At 51.0% G+C, this 19,387-nt stretch overlaps 1 long non-coding RNA gene and 5 other non-coding genes across 6 annotated transcripts; all 6 read right to left on the reverse strand.

The window, feature by feature from the left end:
- Positions 1-8,441: 8,441 nt before the first annotated feature.
- LOC135533282 (uncharacterized) lies at positions 8,442-15,765 on the reverse strand. The gene is made up of 2 exons (XR_010454476.1): positions 14,808-15,765; positions 8,442-12,630 (listed from the first exon to the last, which is right to left on the reverse strand). It is a non-coding gene; the product is annotated as an uncharacterized LOC135533282 (long non-coding RNA).
- A 484-nt stretch (positions 15,766-16,249) lies between these two features.
- Positions 16,250-16,322, reverse strand: trnav-cac (transfer RNA valine (anticodon CAC)). The gene has a single exon. It is a non-coding gene; the product is annotated as a tRNA-Val (tRNA).
- A 512-nt stretch (positions 16,323-16,834) lies between these two features.
- Positions 16,835-16,907, reverse strand: trnav-aac (transfer RNA valine (anticodon AAC)). Its single transcript has one exon. It is a non-coding gene; the product is annotated as a tRNA-Val (tRNA).
- Positions 16,908-17,709: 802 nt separating this feature from the next.
- Positions 17,710-17,782, reverse strand: trnav-cac (transfer RNA valine (anticodon CAC)). The gene has a single exon. It is a non-coding gene; the product is annotated as a tRNA-Val (tRNA).
- A 512-nt stretch (positions 17,783-18,294) lies between these two features.
- On the reverse strand, positions 18,295-18,367 carry trnav-aac (transfer RNA valine (anticodon AAC)). Its single transcript has one exon. It is a non-coding gene; the product is annotated as a tRNA-Val (tRNA).
- Positions 18,368-19,169: 802 nt separating this feature from the next.
- Positions 19,170-19,242, reverse strand: trnav-cac (transfer RNA valine (anticodon CAC)). The gene has a single exon. It is a non-coding gene; the product is annotated as a tRNA-Val (tRNA).
- Between the last annotated feature and the right edge of the window lie 145 nt (positions 19,243-19,387).

Raw genomic sequence — 19,387 nt, forward strand, 5'->3', positions numbered from 1 at the left:
CTGGCCTGGCCTGGCCCTGGCCTGGCCTGGCCCTGGCCTGGCCTGGCCCTGGCCTGGCCTGGCCCTGGCCTGGCCTGGCCTGGCCTGGCCCTGGCCTGGCCCTGGCCTGGCCTGGCCCTGGCCTGGCCTGGCCTGGCCTGGCCTGGCCTGGCCTGGCCTGGCCTGGCCTGGCCTGGCCTGGCCTGGCCCTGGCCCTGGCCTGGCCTGGCCCTGGCCTGGCCTGGCCTGGCCTGGCCCTGGCCCTGGCCCTGGCCCTGGCCCTGGCCCTGGCCTGGCCTGGCCTGGCCCTGGCCTGGCCTGGCCTGGCCCTGGCCTGGCCCTGGCCTGGCCTGGCCTGGCCTGGCCCTGGCCCTGGCCTGGCCCTGGCCTGGCCCTGGCCCTGGCCTGGCCTGGCCTGGCCCTGGCCTGGCCTGGCCTGGCCCTGGCCTGGCCTGGCCCTGGCCCTGGCCTGGCCTGGCCCTGGCCTGGCCTGGCCCTGGCCTGGCCCTGGCCTGGCCTGGCCTGGCCTGGCCTGGCCCTGGCCTGGCCTGGCCTGGCCTGGCCCTGGCCTGGCCTGGCCTGGCCCTGGCCTGGCCTGGCCCTGGCCCTGGCCTGGCCTGGCCTGGCCTGGCCTGGCCCTGGCCCTGGCCCTGGCCTGGCCTGGCCCTGGCCTGGCCTGGCCCTGGCCTGGCCTGGCCTGGCCCTGGCCTGGCCTGGCCTGGCCTGGCCCTGGCCTGGCCTGGCCCTGGCCTGGCCTGGCCTGGCCTGGCCTGGCCTGGCCTGGCCTGGCCTGGCCTGGCCTGGCCTGGCCTGGCCCTGGCCCTGGCCTGGCCCTGGCCCTGGCCTGGCCTGGCCTGGCCCTGGCCTGGCCTGGCCTGGCCCTGGCCTGGCCTGGCCCTGGCCTGGCCTGGCCCTGGCCTGGCCTGGCCCTGGCCTGGCCTGGCCCTGGCCTGGCCTGGCCTGGCCTGGCCTGGCCTGGCCTGGCCTGGCCCTGGCCTGGCCTGGCCCTGGCCCTGGCCCTGGCCTGGCCTGGCCTGGCCCTGGCCTGGCCTGGCCCTGGCCTGGCCCTGGCCTGGCCCTGGCCTGGCCTGGCCTGGCCTGGCCTGGCCTGGCCTGGCCCTGGCCTGGCCCTGGCCCTGGCCTGGCCCTGGCCTGGCCTGGCCTGGCCCTGGCCTGGCCTGGCCTGGCCTGGCCTGGCCTGGCTGGCCTGGCCTGGCCTGGCCTGGCCTGGCCTGGCCTGGCCTGGCCCTGGCCTGGCCTGGCCTGGCCTGGCCTGGCCTGGCCTGGCCTGGCCTGGCCTGGCCTGGCCTGGCCTGGCCCTGGCCTGGCCTGGCCTGGCCTGGCCTGGCCTGGCCTGGCCTGGCCTGGCCTGGCCTGGCCTGGCCTGGCCTGGCCTGGCCTGGCCTGGCCCTGGCCTGGCCTGGCCTGGCCTGGCCTGGCCTGGCCCTGGCCTGGCCTGGCCTGGCCTGGCCCTGGCCTGGCCCTGGCCTGGCCTGGCCCTGGCCTGGCCTGGCCTGGCCCTGGCCCTGGCCTGGCCTGGCCTGGCCTGGCCCTGGCCTGGCCCTGGCCTGGCCTGGCCTGGCCTGGCCTGGCCTGGCCTGGCCTGGCCTGGCCCTGGCCTGGCCTGGCCTGGCCTGGCCCTGGCCTGGCCTGGCCTGGCCCTGGCCTGGCCCTGGCCTGGCCTGGCCTGGCCTGGCCTGGCCTGGCCTGGCCTGGCCTGGCCTGGCCTGGCCCTGGCCTGGCCCTGGCCCTGGCCCTGGCCTGGCCTGGCCTGGCCTGGCCTGGCCCTGGCCTGGCCTGGCCTGGCCTGGCCTGGCCTGGCCTGGCCTGGCCTGGCCTGGCCCTGGCCTGGCCTGGCCTGGCCTGGCCTGGCCTGGCCTGGCCCTGGCCTGGCCTGGCCTGGCCTGGCCCTGGCCTGGCCTGGCCTGGCCCTGGCCTGGCCTGGCCTGGCCTGGCCTGGCCCTGGCCTGGCCTGGCCTGGCCTGGCCTGGCCTGGCCTGGCCTGGCCCTGGCCTGGCCTGGCCTGGCCTGGCCTGGCCCTGGCCTGGCCTGGCCTGGCCTGGCCTGGCCTGGCCTGGCCCTGGCCTGGCCTGGCCTGGCCTGGCCCTGGCCCTGGCCCTGGCCTGGCCTGGCCTGGCCCTGGCCTGGCCTGGCCTGGCCTGGCCTGGCCCTGGCCTGGCCTGGCCTGGCCTGGCCTGGCCTGGCCCTGGCCTGGCCTGGCCTGGCCTGGCCTGGCCTGGCCTGGCCTGGCCTGGCCCTGGCCTGGCCTGGCCTGGCCTGGCCTGGCCTGGCCTGGCCCTGGCCTGGCCTGGCCTGGCCTGGCCTGGCCTGGCCCTGGCCTGGCCTGGCCTGGCCTGGCCCTGGCCTGGCCTGGCCTGGCCCTGGCCTGGCCTGGCCTGGCCTGGCCCTGGCCTGGCCTGGCCTGGCCCTGGCCTGGCCCTGGCCTGGCCTGGCCTGGCCTGGCCTGGCCTGGCCTGGCCTGGCCCTGGCCCTGGCCTGGCCTGGCCTGGCCTGGCCTGGCCTGGCCTGGCCTGGCCCTGGCCTGGCCTGGCCTGGCCTGGCCTGGCCCTGGCCTGGCCTGGCCTGGCCTGGCCTGGCCTGGCCTGGCCCTGGCCTGGCCTGGCCTGGCCTGGCCTGGCCTGGCCTGGCCTGGCCCTGGCCTGGCCCTGGCCTGGCCTGGCCCTGGCCCTGGCCCTGGCCTGGCCTGGCCCTGGCCTGGCCTGGCCTGGCCTGGCCTGGCCTGGCCCTGGCCTGGCCCTGGCCTGGCCCTGGCCTGGCCTGGCCTGGCCTGGCCTGGCCTGGCCTGGCCTGGCCTGGCCCTGGCCTGGCCTGGCCCTGGCCTGGCCTGGCCTGGCCTGGCCTGGCCCTGGCCCTGGCCTGGCCTGGCCTGGCCCTGGCCTGGCCTGGCCCTGGCCTGGCCCTGGCCTGGCCTGGCCCTGGCCTGGCCCTGGCCTGGCCTGGCCTGGCCCTGGCCTGGCCTGGCCTGGCCTGGCCTGGCCTGGCCTGGCCTGGCCTGGCCTGGCCTGGCCTGGCCCTGGCCTGGCCCTGGCCTGGCCTGGCCTGGCCCTGGCCTGGCCTGGCCTGGCCCTGGCCTGGCCTGGCCTGGCCTGGCCTGGCCCTGGCCTGGCCTGGCCTGGCCTGGCCTGGCCCTGGCCTGGCCTGGCCTGGCCCTGGCCTGGCCTGGCCTGGCCCTGGCCTGGCCTGGCCTGGCCTGGCCCTGGCCTGGCCTGGCCTGGCCTGGCCCTGGCCTGGCCCTGGCCTGGCCTGGCCTGGCCTGGCCTGGCCTGGCCCTGGCCTGGCCTGGCCTGGCCCTGGCCTGGCCCTGGCCTGGCCTGGCCTGGCCTGGCCTGGCCTGGCCTGAGCCTGGCCTGGCCTGGCCTGGCCCTGGCCCTGGCCTGGCCTGGCCTGGCCTGGCCCTGGCCTGGCCTGGCCTGGCCTGGCCTGGCCTGGCCTGGCCTGGCCTGGCCCTGGCCTGGCCCTGGCCTGGCCTGGCCTGGCCCTGGCCTGGCCTGGCCTGGCCCTGGCCTGGCCTGGCCCTGGCCTGGCCTGGCCCTGGCCTGGCCTGGCCTGGCCCTGGCCTGGCCTGGCCCTGGCCTGGCCTGGCCTGGCCTGGCCTGGCCTGGCCTGGCCTGGCCTGGCCTGGCCTGGCCTGGCCCTGGCCTGGCCTGGCCTGGCCTGGCCTGGCCCTGGCCACTGGCCTGGCCTCTGGCCTGGTCCTGGCGCTGGCCTGACAGACCTGGCCTGACCCTAGCCTTAACCTGGCCTGGCAACTGTACCTGACCTAACCCTAACCTGGCCTGGCAACCTGGCCTGACCTAACCCTCAGCCTAGCCCCTTAGCCTAACCTTAGCCTGACTGCTAACCTACTATGCCTGCCCCTAGCCTGACCCTAGCCTTAACCGTCCTGACCTGGCCCTGACCTAGCCCTAGCCTGGCCTTGGCCTGGCCTGGCCTGGCCTGGCCTGGCCAGCCCTGGCCTAGCCCTGGCTGGCCTGGCCTGAGCCCTGAGCGTGCCCTCGACCCGCGTATATGATGTGGGCACAAGCCCTCTAGCCCTCGCTTTCCCGTGTCAGGATAACCCTAACCTCAACCCTAACCCCCCCTAACCTAACCCTCTAACCCTCTATCTAACTATTTATTTATTTATTTAACCCTAACCCCTAACCTAACCCCCTAACCCCTACAAAACCCTAACCTAAACCCTAACCCTAACCTCTCTAAAAAAACTATTCCCAACCTAACCCTAACATAACCATTCTAAAACCATACCCACACCCTAAACCCTACTGACAGACAGTCTTTTAACCCAACCAGCGGGTTAATCTACAAGTGGCTACCATGGGGCCTACTACTTTGGCCGGCCGCGCCCGGACCCCTCGGCCCGCGCGTATATGATGTGGAGTGCATCCCCTCATCTTCCCCCCTCCGGCTTCCACGTGTCAGAGATGGAAGTGGATCAACCGACTCAAAACTAGAAACCTAACCCTAACCACTAACCCAACCTAACCCCTAACCCCTAACTAACCCTAACCCTAACCCTAACCCTCTAACCTAACCCAAACCCAACCCTAACCCCCAACCTAACCCTAACCCTCTAACCTAACCCTCAACCTAACCCCTAACCCCCTAACTCTATCCCCCCCCTAACCCTAACCCCTAACCCCTAACCCTAACCCCTAACACTTCCCCCCTCCGATTTCCACGTGTCAGAGATGGAAATTGGATCAAACCGACTCAAAACTAAAAACCTAAGCCTAACCCTAACCCTAACCCTAACCATCCCAAAACCCATATCTAAACTAACTAACCTCAACCCTTCTTAAAAACTATATCTTGCCCCAACCTTAAACCCTAACCTTAACCATTCTAAAACATGCCTAACCTAACCCTACAGACAGACATTCCTTTAACCCAACCAACGGGTTAATCTACAAGTGGGCTACCATGGGGCCTACAACTTTGGCCGGCCGCGCCCGTACCCTCCAAACCGCGCGTATATGATGTGGAGTGCAACCCCTCCCTTCCCCCCTCCGGTTTCCACGTGTCAGAGATGGAAGTGGATCAACCGACACAAAACTAGAAACCAAACCATGGCGAGTCACCGCTGCGTTGCCGGATGTAGGGTATGGGCGCAGCAAGCCAAGGAAATTTTTCTCCCATTAAATTACCCGGGATCATCTCAAATCAGGCTTTTTCTAGGGGTGTTGATTTTACGCCCAGTATACTCCTTTGGGAAATGGTTTGATGGTGAACCGGTCAAAAATAATCATTAGATTAAATACAACCTAAAATAGCTTTACCAGGTCTATGAAGGACAACACTTCTGAGACCTCCACCAACACACACCTTCCACCTGGGAAACAACTAGAAGGACGGACAATTCAAGACCCATCTACTCCAAGACTTCTCAACCAAGATTTTTTCATCAAAAGACCAAGAATTCTACAACCACCACCCCCTCCACTTTTTCCACTAGAGGATTTTTTTTCACCAAAGACCCTGGATTCAACCACCACACACCTGAACTTGTCCTTTAAGAAGGGTATCACCTTTATAAAAAAAAGAGAAAAAAGGGGAAATATATATGTATTTCAAAAAATAAAATGTAAAAAAATATATCATGCTTTTTACATCCGTTTAAATTGGACCCCACAAGACCTACCCAACCCCCTCACCTAACCCCTTACCTAACCGGAACCATTCCAACCCTAACCTGAAACATTCCTACCCTAAACCTAACCTTAACCATCCCAACTCTTAACCTAACCCTAACCTTAACCATTCTAACCCTGAACTCAACCCTAGCCTTAACCACTCTTACCCTAAACCTTAACCACCCCAACCCTAACCTTAACCATCCTAACCCTAACCATTCCTAACACTAACACTAATCCTAACCTTAACCCTAGCCCCCCACCTTAACTGCAATCCTAGCCCGAACCCCCTGTGAGTGTGTGTATTAGTATATGCATCTTTGTCTGACCTTATGTTGTTAACATTACATTTAACATTTAAGTCATTTAGCAGACGCTCTTATCCAGAGCGACTTACAAATTGGTGAATTCACCTTCTGACGTCCAGTGGAACAGCCACTTTACAATAGTGCATCTAAATCATTTAAGGGGGGGTGAGAAGGATTACTTTATCCTATCCTAGGTATTCCTTGAAGAGGTGGGGTTTCAGGTGTCTCCGGAAGGTGGTGATTGACTCCGCTGTCCTGGCGTCGTGAGGGAGTTTGTTCCACCATTGGGGGGCCAGAGCAGCAAACAGTTTTGACTGGGCTGAGCGGGAACTGTACTTCCTCAGTGGTAGGGAGGCGAGCAGGCCAGAGGTGGATGAACGCAGTGCCCTTGTTTGGGTGTAGGGCCTGATCAGAGCCTGGAGGTACTGCGGTGCCGTTCCCCTCACAGCTCCGTAGGCAAGCACCATGGTCTTGTAGCGGATGCGAGCTTCAACTGGAAGCCAGTGGAGAGAGCGGAGGAGCGGGGTGACGTGAGAGAACTTGGGAAGGTTGAACACCAGACGGGCTGCGGCGTTCTGGATGAGTTGTAGGGGTTTAATGGCACAGGCAGGGAGCCCAGCCAACAGCGAGTTGCAGTAATCCAGACGGGAGATGACAAGTGCCTGGATTAGGACCTGCGCCGCTTCCTGTGTGAGGCAGGGTCGTACTCTGCGGATGTTGTAGAGCATGAACCTACAGGAACGGGCCACCGCCTTGATGTTAGTTGAGAACGACAGGGTGTTGTCCAGGATCACGCCAAGGTTCTTAGCGCTCTGGGAGGAGGAAACAATGGAGTTGTCAACCGTGATGGCGAGATCATGGAACGGGCAGTCCTTCCCCGGGAGGAAGAGCAGCTCCGTCTTGCCGAGGTTCAGCTTGAGGTGGTGATCCGTCATCCACACTGATATGTCTGCCAGACCTTGTCTGTTAACCTTGTTAACCTTGTCTGTCTCTTATAATGTACTGTGATCCCTATTTGTTAATTGGACCTTACAAGACTTAACCAACTCCTCACCTACTGGTAACCTAAAGTTAACCATTCTAACTTTGACCTTAACCCTAGCCTGAATAACTCCAACCCTAACTATTCTAACTCCAACCCAAACCTTAACCCTCACCTTAACCATTCTACCCTAAACCTAACCCTTACCTTAACCATTCTTACTCTGACCTCAACCTTAGCCTTAACCACTCTAACCACAACCTTAACCATCCTAACCCCTACCATTCCTAACACTAACTCTAACCTTAACCCTAGCCCCTAACCTGAACTGCAACCCCAGTTCTAACCCCTCTGTATGTGTGTGTGTGTGTGTGTACATGTATCTGTACCTGACCTCATGTTGTTAACCTTGTCTGTCCCTTATAATGTATTGTGACGCCTGTTTTGTCACACTCCATTCTTCATTCATACCAAATAACATTTTGAAAACCTTGTGTCACTACAAGGTTGAACTTTTATCACATTGGGTCTTGTTGATAAAGATATGATGAAGGGCGAGCCGGTCAAGGATCGATGCAGACAAGGTGGTAGATTGTATGACAAGCGACAGTTTATTCAGAGTAAAGATATCTGGTACAGCGTATATACGGGCCCTTCTATTAGCTCATGAGGATCCAACAAAAAAGCCCCGCTAATCGTTTGCACAAGCAATTAATACAGAACAGAAAGTAGGTTGATTCTAGAAGTTCGGTTCTTCGGATTGGTTCAGGCTCAGGCTGGGGTGTAGTCTTCCGTCATTGGCTCAGTTGTCTGTCCGTCATCGTAGAATCCCTCCATGCCTGTTCTCAGTCACACAATGTTCAGCTAGAAAAAGGAGGTTATGTGTGTGCGCTGGTTTGTCTCCAAGTCAAGGTTGTCTCTCCCTATTCTGTTTCTCCCTGCCAATGTGTGTAGGAGTCTTATCTGTATGTCCTCGGTAGTTAGTGTGTAATGTGTGTGCGTTCGTCAAGGCAATAGCAGTAAGTTGGTCACCTGCATAAGAATTAACATTTCTTTACAAATCCCTCTCTTCACGTCTCCCCAGAGACGTGACACAACCTAAACTGGATCCAGACACAAAAACAAAACTTTTCCCAGAAGGAAAAGTGGTGTTAATCATATATATGGTATGGCTACAATGTAAAATAACCCCAAGGGTGTGAACACAAAATCAGCAATGAATCATATAACAGTCACAAGGTTTAAAATACCTACATGTCCTCCATTCAATCCCACTATGTACTATGTTGGCTACCAGCCACCTAGGAACTCAAAACCCTCATTTAACAGAGCAGAGAACAAAATAAAAGTTAAATGTTTGTCCACATAAGCCAACTTTTTCCAGCAGGAAAAAGTTGTGATTCCCTCTCTTCACATCTCCAAAGAGATGTGACACGCTCTAATCAACAGCCAAATAGCTGCATAAAAGTGAGAGACACAGGTAGGCGAGTCGGTCAAGGATCGATTCGGACGAGGAGATAAAGGTATAACATGTGGCAGTTTATTCAGAGTAAAGATATCTGGTACAGCGTATACGGGCCCGTTCATTCGGCTCCTAAGGAACCATCAGAAAGAAGCCCCGATAACAGAGTGCAAGCATGTTATATACAGTACAGAAAGTAGGTTGAGTCTGGAAGTTCTGGTTGGTCACAGTTGAGGTGTTGTCTTCTTGGATTGGTCCTGTTGAGCCGTGCGTCATCCTTCTGAGTCTCGTCGTGCCGTTCCCCGTCACACAATGTTCAGCTAAGAGGGAGATTATGTGTGTGTGCTTGTCTCTGCAAGTCAAGGTTGTCTCTCCCTATTCTGTTTCTCCCTGCCAATGTGTGTAGGAGTCTTATCTGTATGTCCTCGGTAGTTAGTGTGTAATGTGTGTGCGTTCGTGTCCTCACTGGATGTTGTGGCCGAACTGAAGGCTAGCACCTGTGGCTAGGATGTATCCTATTTTGACAGTGTTGTGGATGATTTAAGTGAGTCTGTGAAAATACGTTGCTATGTGTTGTCAGCAAGGCAATAGCAGTAAGTTGGTCACCTGCATAAGAATTAACATTTCTTTACAAATCCCTCTCTTCACGTCTCCCCAGAGACGTGACACAACCTAAACTGGATCCAGACACAAAAAGAAAAGTTTTCCCAGAAGGAAAAGTTTGTGTTAATCATATATATGGTATGGCTACAATGTCAAATAACCCCAAGGGTGTGAACACAAAATCAGCAATGAATCATATAACAGTCACAAGGTTTAAAATACCTACATGTCCTCCATTCAATCCCACTATGTACTAAGTTGGCTACCAGCCACCTAGGAACTCAAAACCCTCATTTTAACAGAGCGGAGAATAACAGCTCAAAATAAAAGTAAAATGTTTGTCCACATAAGCAAACTTTTTCCAGCAGGAAAAAGTTGTGATTCCCTCTCTTCACATCTCCAAAGAGATGTGATAACTTGCTTGTGAAGAACATCCAGGCTCTCATGCTCCATACCGTTATCTCGCACCTGGCTCCTGTTATCTAACAAAAGACCGCTTGTTCTCGCAACACCCCGCTCTGAATGTGCCCCCCTCCCAACTCATTGAACAGTTCCTGTCTTCATGCTACTTTTCCATCATGAGAAAGGCCCATGGCCTTGAAACTTTTAACAATGTTTCAAGTCAGCTATGTTGCACAACACATACATCCACACAAGGCAACAGCAGATAATATTCAATCATATATATGGTAATGGCTATAATGTAAAATACAGGATCCAACAATCCCCCTTTTCCCCTTTTGACAAAAACAGGATAAGACTTTATTGTTTATTGACATGTAAAGATGTAGGATAAAACTTTGGTCCTGGGAAACAGAGTAAAGCAGAGCAAAGCATTATTATAAACCATCTGGTCCTCCCAGCTACTCCTATCCTGCACCAGGTGGGCACCATGCCACCCAGGGACTCCAAACCTTCACAACAGGGAGAACAAACATACATGAGTCATCCTCAGTCAGTCTCATCCTCCCCTGAAAGCATGCTTCAGTATCAGCATCTCCAACTGGAGCATCAAGCAAAGGCATCATGCCTGAAGCCTTCACCACATCTGTAACAGACTTCTTAAAATACGGTATGATGCAAGCAGCACAACACATCAAAAACAAAAATACAATAATTAGGGTCAGAAATCCAGCAACCACCATACCAGTGTACTTACCAAACCAGGCTCCCAACCAAGAGAACAGTCCAGACTCCTCCACCCCCGCCATGGTCCTCATCTCAGCAGATACCTTAGATATACTGAATGGTATTTTTAACACAGTGGTGGCAGGTTCGGTCCAGGGGTGGTAGAGGAGTGTGTCTGGCTCTGGTTCGTCTGGGACCTCTGGTTTTGGCAGCACCTTAATAGAAAACACACCCATCGTGTCTGTCCTCGTCCTTTGTAGTCCGAGGGTGTAAGTGCCTGCATCAGAGAACTTAATAGTTTTGATGGTTAGTAGGATTTCATCACCTTTACAGAGTTCAACAGTGCTCCCAGGTTTTCCCCATATCATGGAAAACCTATCCACCTTTGTGGGATCCCCTATGCTATAAGGATACCCTCTTCTCCAATCCTAGAACTGTCCGAAGTCGGTTATCATGTAATCTCTACTCTAACTTCCTGTCTACCCAGATCTAGGGATATCTTATGCTTATTTTGGAACAAAATCCTCATCGTCTAAACCATGGGTCAAATTACCACTCTCCGCATACTCAAGTAGGATTTGCTGTATCAGGAATATGTCACCCACGATAGCTCAGACGAACAGCTTCCATTTGAAGCCCCACCCTCCCCGAGAACACATCGCTTAGCAAGAGCCAGACACATCTTCACTTCTATGAACAAAAACAGGGGTGACAGGACAGGGAGGGTTACTTCATTCGAGAGATGGCCCCCGGAATTCTGTTAATTCCAGTTCTCCTCTCGAACACTGTTTATTGTTCGACAGTGCCAATGTGTTTTACCCTCCCGCCGTGCGATATGAATCTGGGTAGCTCTTTCAGCTAGCTGTCACCAGGAGTCCTTGGTATGGTCCCCCCAACAAGCCTCTGGGACTGGATTGAGTGACTTCACCTGTAGTTCACCTGTAATGCATAAAATCCTGGGCATACAGGGTTGGTTAACAAACAATTTCTCATATGTTTTATCTGATTATATCTTTAACTTCTATGCCCATTTGTTAGCTACATTTCTTTAAATTATTAGTTTCTTATCCAATAGGCCCCATCCTATCCTAGACCACAATTTACCCATCCCCTTTTGATACCTGGCTCTGCCCAGGTAACAACCTTACCTACTCTAAATAATGACTTAGGTAAGATTAGTATATTATCCTTCTGTTCTGACATTATCATGTAGGAGCTCCCCTTTCATTTTCCACATGTCCAATTCTCCCTTTTGTCTCCATTCAGTAACTGTTATCTTTGCCTGTCCTGGCTCCCCTTCTAAAACTTCTCCTCTCTGCTCTCCAACCTTCAAGGTCTCTGCAGTGCGGGTTACATAATTGCTGCAGTGTGTGTGCTTGTAACTTAGGCTATGAATAACATATGGGTACATGAGTATATTCTGGTTTTAAGCATTATATACTGGTTTAGGGCAAAACATCCTTTTTAGTGGCAGAAGAGGGTATGGGTGCTCGCACAAAACAGATATTCAACAGCCATTTAAAATAGTAAATATACAATGGGGCTCCCCTAGTGTCCATCCATGGAGCCAAAACAAAGGATTGACAACTTTCCACCTGGCCTGGTGGAATGACCAGTCTCAACCCCACTTGTAGTTTAATTAACGTAAGCCTACTTCGCCATAATAAGACGCTCTTACCCTTAGAGTAACTTGACCAGTCCGGACCTGTTTCAGCAACGAGATTATTCCAAGACCATTCACTCACGCCCCTAAGGTCATGTACCAATGGTATTTGGTTTGCCATAAGGTCCTGCCCCTGTCACCAGCACTTGAGCTCTCCAGCATTCCCCATGGCACCGTAACAGTGGTGGTGGTAATATTAATCGGAACGCATAGAGTAGTGCTTCTAACTGAGTCGGTGGTACAATTTCGGTCTATAGACTCAATATTCCGCTTGTGTATTATGTGGCTGTGTTCTACGTGGCTGGGAGGTGGATTAGTGGTGTTCGTGGTGGAATAGGCCTTATCATTTATTCTAGCAGTATTACTAACCATGTGTTCTATAGCCCAAAGCATGATTCCCACCACGCACCCTGAGGTGATTAAAAATAACACAAATACTGGAGCAGAGCACCCTAACCTGCCCCATGGTGTTGTGTTCCGTCTAGCCCACGGGTGCCCCTCCCTGTCACCTGAGGAATGGAGTCGCCTCCACATTCTTCAGTTGTCAGGGCCTGCCGAATTTGTAGCCGAATTAGATGCGATCAAATCGCTTCTGACTTCAGTCAGTGTTCTATCAGGTGCTGGTGCTGGTGTACAATGAGTCAGGTGGTGCCAAGGTGCGCCTGATTTACCTTTGACCTGGACTGAGTGTGAAGTAACCTCCTTCACTTCGTACGGTCCAGACCACCTGGGATCAGCCCACTTTCTCTTGTGGATCTTGATCCTTACCCAGTCACCAACTTTTACCCTTGGTCGTTCTGGTTCATCAGTCAGCTCCCCCTCTGCAGCACGGTGTATCTGTTTGGAGAGAGCTGCAGATAATTCCGTCAATTTTTTTTACATAATCAGACATTCTTATTTGGTGTACGTCAAGAGGGGGCATATGACCTCCCTCTCTTGGCGGCCCAGGCATCACTCGGCCTGTCATTATCTCATGGGGTGATAGATGTGTCCCTGCTCCTGGTGAGGACCTCATGGCCATCAACGCCAGGGGCAGGGCTTCCACCCATGTCAATTTTGTTCCTGCACAAACTTTAGCTATCTTAGCTTTCAGAGTTTGGTTACAGCGTTCCACAAGTTCCTGCGATTGCGGCTTATACACCGAACCAAGTTTGTGTATTATGCCAAACCTCTCCTCAACCTGTCTCAGGTGTTGATTGGAGAAGTGGGACCCATTGTCGGATCTGATTTGCCGCGGAACTCCATACCTGGGTATGAGTTCCGTCTGAAGCCACTTAATGACAGATCTCGCATCTTCCTTCGCTGTGGGGATGGCCTCTACCCATCTAGAGAACCTATCTACCATCACTAGCAAGTACCTTTTCCCTCCCTCAGCTCTTCTTCCATAGCACTCAACTGACACTTGGTTGGTGTCCCCCCTGCTAGATAACCTGCCTGTGTCCATTTCAACTTCAAACCTTCCCATACTTTCTTAATATGTTTCCACTGTTCCTTCCCTCCTGATCTGTCCTGCATACGTTGATCTAGATAGTCATTAAATTTCAGTTTCGGAAGTTGCGGAGTTGCCATGGTGTCTTTAAGAAATTAAGACTATCTGAATATACTTAGCCCGTCGCTACCTTGAGGCGGCGATGTATTCTAGGAGGCACTATTACTCTTACTCTGTCTTATCTCAGAGCTCCTCCGTCGTATATCCAGAGTTTATCGAGACATGTAACCCAATTAAAACCTTGTGAAACGCTGTGTGCAGTTAAAACCTCACCGGTCACAGCCAGTCTGTTGGTTTAATAATCAATTATCAATAAGTCTATCAATATGCCTCATTCGTATACTTTCATTTACATAGGTAGCAACTCTGCAACGCATTTAACCAGTCATGAGCTAAGTTATGGTATGCAAATCCCCATATTCAAGTATCAAACGAACTATCGGTCATATTTCAATTCACTTTCGAATCAAACCTATTCCTCATCGGTCACAGCCGAACTATATGAATAGTGTTTTTAACACAAATTAAGCCTATTTCATCTCAATTTACATTCTACCACACAAATTAAGCCTATTTCATCTCAATTTACATTCTACCACACAAATTGAGCCTATTTCATCTCAATTTACATTCTATCACACAAATTGAGCCTATTTCATCTCAATTTACATTCTATCACACAAATTGAGCCTATTTCATCTCAATTTACATTCTATCACACAAATTAAGCCTATTTCATCTCAATTTACATTTTATCACACAAATTGAGCCTATTTCATCTCAATTTACATTTTATCACACAAATTGAGCCTATTTCATCTCAATTTACATTTTATCACACAAATTAAGCCTATTTCATCTCAATTTACATTTTATCACACACAAATTGAGCCTATTTCATCTCAATTTACATTTTATCACACAAATTGAGCCTATTTCATCTCAATTTACATTTTATCACACAAATTAAGCCTATTTCATCTCAATTTACATTTTATCACACAAATTGAGCCTATTTCATCTCAATTTACATTTTATCACACAAATTAAGCCTATTTCATCTCAATTTACATTTTATCACACAAATTGAGCCTATTTCATCTCAATTTACATTTTATCACACAAATTGAGCCTATTTCATCTCAATTTACATTTTATCACACAAATTAAGCCTATTTCATCTCAATTTACATTCTATCACACAAATTGAGCCTATTTCATCTCAATTTACATTCTATCACACAAATTGAGCCTATTTCATCTCAATTTACATTCTATCACACAAATTGAGCCTATTTCATCTCAATTTACATTCTATCACACAAATTGAGCCTATTTCATCTCAATTTACATTCTATCACACAAATTGAGCCTATTTCATCTCAATTTATATTTTACCACATATGTTTACTTCACTGCATATTTGATTATAATGATAAAATTTGCACAAAATTCATACTCACACTCGGTACTACTGGTCTTAATTTGGTTTCAACTATACGACAATATGCAAAGTTTGATTTAACAGGTTTTGCTTACCTTTTTAGTGGTCGACCAGAGATCAGTTTCCCGAGTTGAGAAGAATTGATGTCCTCCCCCGAATCACTTCCCCTGTCCTCCTTGAATCGTCCTTTCACCAATTCGCCCCGCACTCTCACGACAATCTCCTGATTTTGGGTCTTTAGTAAACCATCCTCTGCTACCAAGATTCTGTTGATAAAAGTGAGAGACACAGGTAGGCGAGTCGGTCAAGGTCCCCTGTCCTCCTTGAATCGTCCTTTCACCATTCGCCTCCGCACTCTCACGACAATCTCCTGATTTTGGGTCTTTAGTAAACCATCCTCTGCTACCAAGATTCTGTTGATAAAAGTGAGAGACACAGGTAGGCGAGTCGGTCAAGGATCGATTCGGACGAGGAGATAAAGGTATAACATGTGGCAGTTTATTCAGAGTAAAGATATCTGGTACAGCGTATACGGGCCCGTTCATTCGGCTCCTAAGGAACCATCAGAAAGAAGCCCCGATAACAGAGTGCAAGCATGTTATATACAGTACAGAAAGTAGGTTGAGTCTGGAAGTTCTGGTTGGTCACAGTTGAGGTGTTGTCTTCTTGGATTGGTCCTGTTGAGCCGTGCGTCATCCTTCTGAGTCTCGTCGTGCCGTTCCCCGTCACACAATGTTCAGCTAAGAGGGAGATTATGTGTGTGTGCTTGTCTCTGCAAGTCAAGGTTGTCTCTCCCTATTCTGTTTCTCCCTGCCAATGTGTGTAGGAGTCTTATCTGTATGTCCTCGGTAGTTAGTGTGTAATGTGTGTGCGTTCGTGTCCTCACTGGATGTTGTGGCCGAACTGAAGGCTAGCACCTGTGGCTAGGATGTATCCTATTTTGACAGTGTTGTGGATGATTTAAGTGAGTCTGTGAAAATACGTTGCTATGTGTTGTCAGCAAGGCAATAGCAGTAAGTTGGTCACCTGCATAAGAATTAACATTTCTTTACACTTTGTCATTATGGGGTATTGTGTGTAGATAGATTTTATTTTATTTTATTTCCTCCATTTTAGTATAAGGCTGTAACGTAACAAAATGTGGAAAAAAGTAAGGGGGCTGAAAACTTTCCAAATGCATTGTACCGATGTAGGCTAGCTTCTTTTCCTTTGCTAGCCAGCCAACTAAATGTATCACACAATCACATCAAGCAGCTGAAATGACAGAAAACTATCTACATTTTTGTTTGTTTTAAATTGGATTATATTGCCATTTCTTTGGATATATCCATTACAAAGACCCTGATAAATGAATTTGCCTGGCTCTGAGAAGCTGTCAGTCTGGTCACATTCATACAGATTGCACGGTGGAGGTCCACAAAAAACGGCAACATTGATCCCCAGGTCGGAGAGGGAGACAGCAAGGTTTAGACAAAAGTCAACTGTTTCAAACCAAATGCTAGAATCCGGGCATTGGGAAATTTTGAATATTACTAAATGTTTCCGCCCGGTTTCGAGCCAGGGACCTTTCGCGTGTGAGGCAAACGTGATAACCACTACACTACAGAAACCGATTCAGTGGAATACTATGTGTGTGACTGACTTTTGCAGGTGAGGCGAACGTGATAACCACTGCACTACGGAAACGACAATTCAAAAAGAGGAAGTCGTGGAAAATATTAGGAATGACCACAAGTCTACCTCACATAATATCCCAAATTGAGTACCACAGAAAGAGCCATAATACCCATTAAAATCTAGCGGTCAAACAGGAAAATGGTTCCAATCGATTTTCCACCCTTCATGTTCCCCACAGGGGATTTTAAAAACACTTAAAATAAGAGCTGTGTTTCTTGTCGGCTTACCCTGGCATGATAAACTATTTGAATCATTATGGACCTCAGACCACACGTAGCAGGAATATATTCAGAGCGCCCAAGCTTGCCACACATGCAGAGTGCGTTACACAACAAAAAAGGTAAGTCTGAATACCAAATACTGAGAAGTGCGAAGGAAAAGGATGAATTCCGAAATTGGGACCGAGCCCGAAGTGAATAGGCTTACTGTCCAATTTGTTAAAATGTGTTTCCGCCCGGTCTCGAACCGGGGACCTTTCGCATGTTAGGCGAACGTGATAACCACTACACTACGGAAACCTAAAACGTGGAATCCTAAGGGTGTGGCTGACTTTTGCTGGGTGGGTCATTTATCGCTCTCAGAACCTATTGAAAATCAGATATTCCTTTGTCCATTAATTGAGCAATAAGGCTTGAGAAGCCGGGAATTATCGTGTGCAGCCGGCTCTTGGAAGAGGCTTGGTGTGGCTGACTTTGGCTGGGTGGGGAATTTATCGCTCTCAGAAACAGGATGGACCTGGGCTCAATTTCCAGCCTCATAGCAAAGGGTCTGAAAACGTATGTAAATAAGGTATTTTTAAAATATTTGTTTTATTAATAAAAACTTTATGTTATCGCTTTGTCATTATGGGGTATTGTGTGTAGATAGATTTTATTTTATTTTATTTCCTCCATTTTAGTATAAGGCTGTAACGTAACAAAATGTGGAAAAAAGTAAGGGGGCTGAAAACTTTCCAAATGCACTGTACCGATGCAGGCTAGCTTCTTTTCCTTTGCTAGCCAGCCAACTAAATGTATCACACAATCACATCAAGCAGCTGAAATGACAGAAAACCATCTACATTTTTGTTTGTTTTACCTTGGATTATATTGCCATTTCTTTGGATATATCCATTACAATGACCCTGATAAATGAATTTGCCTGGCTCTGAGAAGCTGTCAGTCTGGTCACATTCATACAGATCGCACGGTGGAGGTCCCCCAAAAAACGGCAACATTGATCCCCAGATCGGAGAGGGAGACAGCAAGGTTTAGACAAAAGTTAACTGTTTCAAACCAAATGCTAGAATCTGGGCATTGGGAAATTTTGAATATTACTAAATGTTTCCGCCCGGTTTCGAGCCGGGGACCTTTCGCGTGTGAGGCAAACGTGATAACCACTACACTACAGAAACCGATTCAGTGGAATACTATGGGTGTGACTGACTTTTGCATGTGAGGCGAACGTGATAACCACTGCACTACGGAAACGACAATTCAAAAAGAGGAAGTCGTGGAAAATATTAGGAATGCCCACAAGTCTACCTCACATAATATCCCAAATTGAGTACCACAGAAAGAGCCATAATACCCATTAAAATCTAGCGGTCAAACAGGAAAATGGTTCCAATCGATTTTCCACCCTTCATGTTCCCCACAGGGGATTTTAAAAACACTTAAAATAAGAGCTGTGTTTCTTGTCGGCTTACCCTGGCATGATAAACTATTTGAATCATTATGGACCTCAGACCACACGTAGCAGGAATATATTCAGAGCGCCCAAGCTTGCCACACATGCAGAGTGCGTTGCACAACAAAAAAGGTAAGTCTGAATACCAAATACTGAGAAGTGCGAAGGAAAAGGATGAATTCCGAAATTGGGACCGAGCCCGAAGTGAATAGGCTTACTGTGCAATTTGTTAAAATGTGTTTCCGCCCGGTCTCGAACCGGGGACCTTTCGCGTGTTAGGCGAACGTGATAACCACTACACTACGGAAACCTAAAACGTGGAATCCTAAGGGTGTGGCTGACTTTTGCTGGGTGGGTCATTTATCGCTCTCAGAACCTATTGAAAATCAGATATTCCTTTGTCCATTAATTGAGCAATAAGGCTTGAGAAGCCGGGAATTATCGTGTGCAGCCGGCTCTTGGAAGAGGCTTGGTGTGGCTGACTTTGGCTGGGTGGGGAATTTATCGCTCTCAGAAACAGGATGGACCTGAGCTCAATTTCCAGCCTCATAGCAAAGGGTCTGAAAACGTATGTAAATAAGGTATTTTTAAAATATTTGTTTTATTAATAAAAACTTTATGTTATCGCTTTGTCATTATGGGGTATTGTGTGTAGATAGATTTTATTTTATTTTATTTCCTCCATTTTAGTATAAGGCTGTAACGTAACAAAATGTGGAAAAAAGTAAGGGGGCTGAAAACTTTCCAAATGCATTGTACCGATGTAGGCTAGCTTCTTTTCCTTTGCTAGCCAGCCAACTAAATGTATCACACAATCACATCAAGCAGCTGAAATGACAGAAAACTATCTACATTTTTGTTTGTTTTACCTTGGATTATATTGCCATTTCTTTGGATATATCCATTACAATGACCCTGATAAATGAATTTGCCTGGCTCTGAGAAGCTGTCAGTCTGGTCACATTCATACAGATTGCACGGTGGAGGTCCACAAAAAAACGGCAACATTGATCCCCAGGTCGGAGAGGGAGACAGCAAGGTTTAGACAAAAGTCAACTGTTTCAAACCAAATGCTAGAATCCGGGCATTGGGAAATTTTGAATATTACTAAATGTTTCCGCCCGGTTTCGAGCCGGGGACCTTTCGCGTGTGAGGCAAACGTGATAACCACTACACTACAGAAACCGATTCAGTGGAATACTATGGGTGTGACTGACTTTTGCAGGTGAGGCGAACGTGATAACCACTGCACTACGGAAACGACAATTCAAAAAGAGGAAGTCGTGGAAAATATTAGGAATGACCACAAGTCTACCTCACATAATATCCC

This window comes from Oncorhynchus masou, unplaced genomic scaffold (genome assembly GCF_036934945.1).
Source record: "Oncorhynchus masou masou isolate Uvic2021 unplaced genomic scaffold, UVic_Omas_1.1 unplaced_scaffold_2324, whole genome shotgun sequence".
NCBI lineage: Eukaryota > Metazoa > Chordata > Actinopteri > Salmoniformes > Salmonidae > Oncorhynchus > Oncorhynchus masou.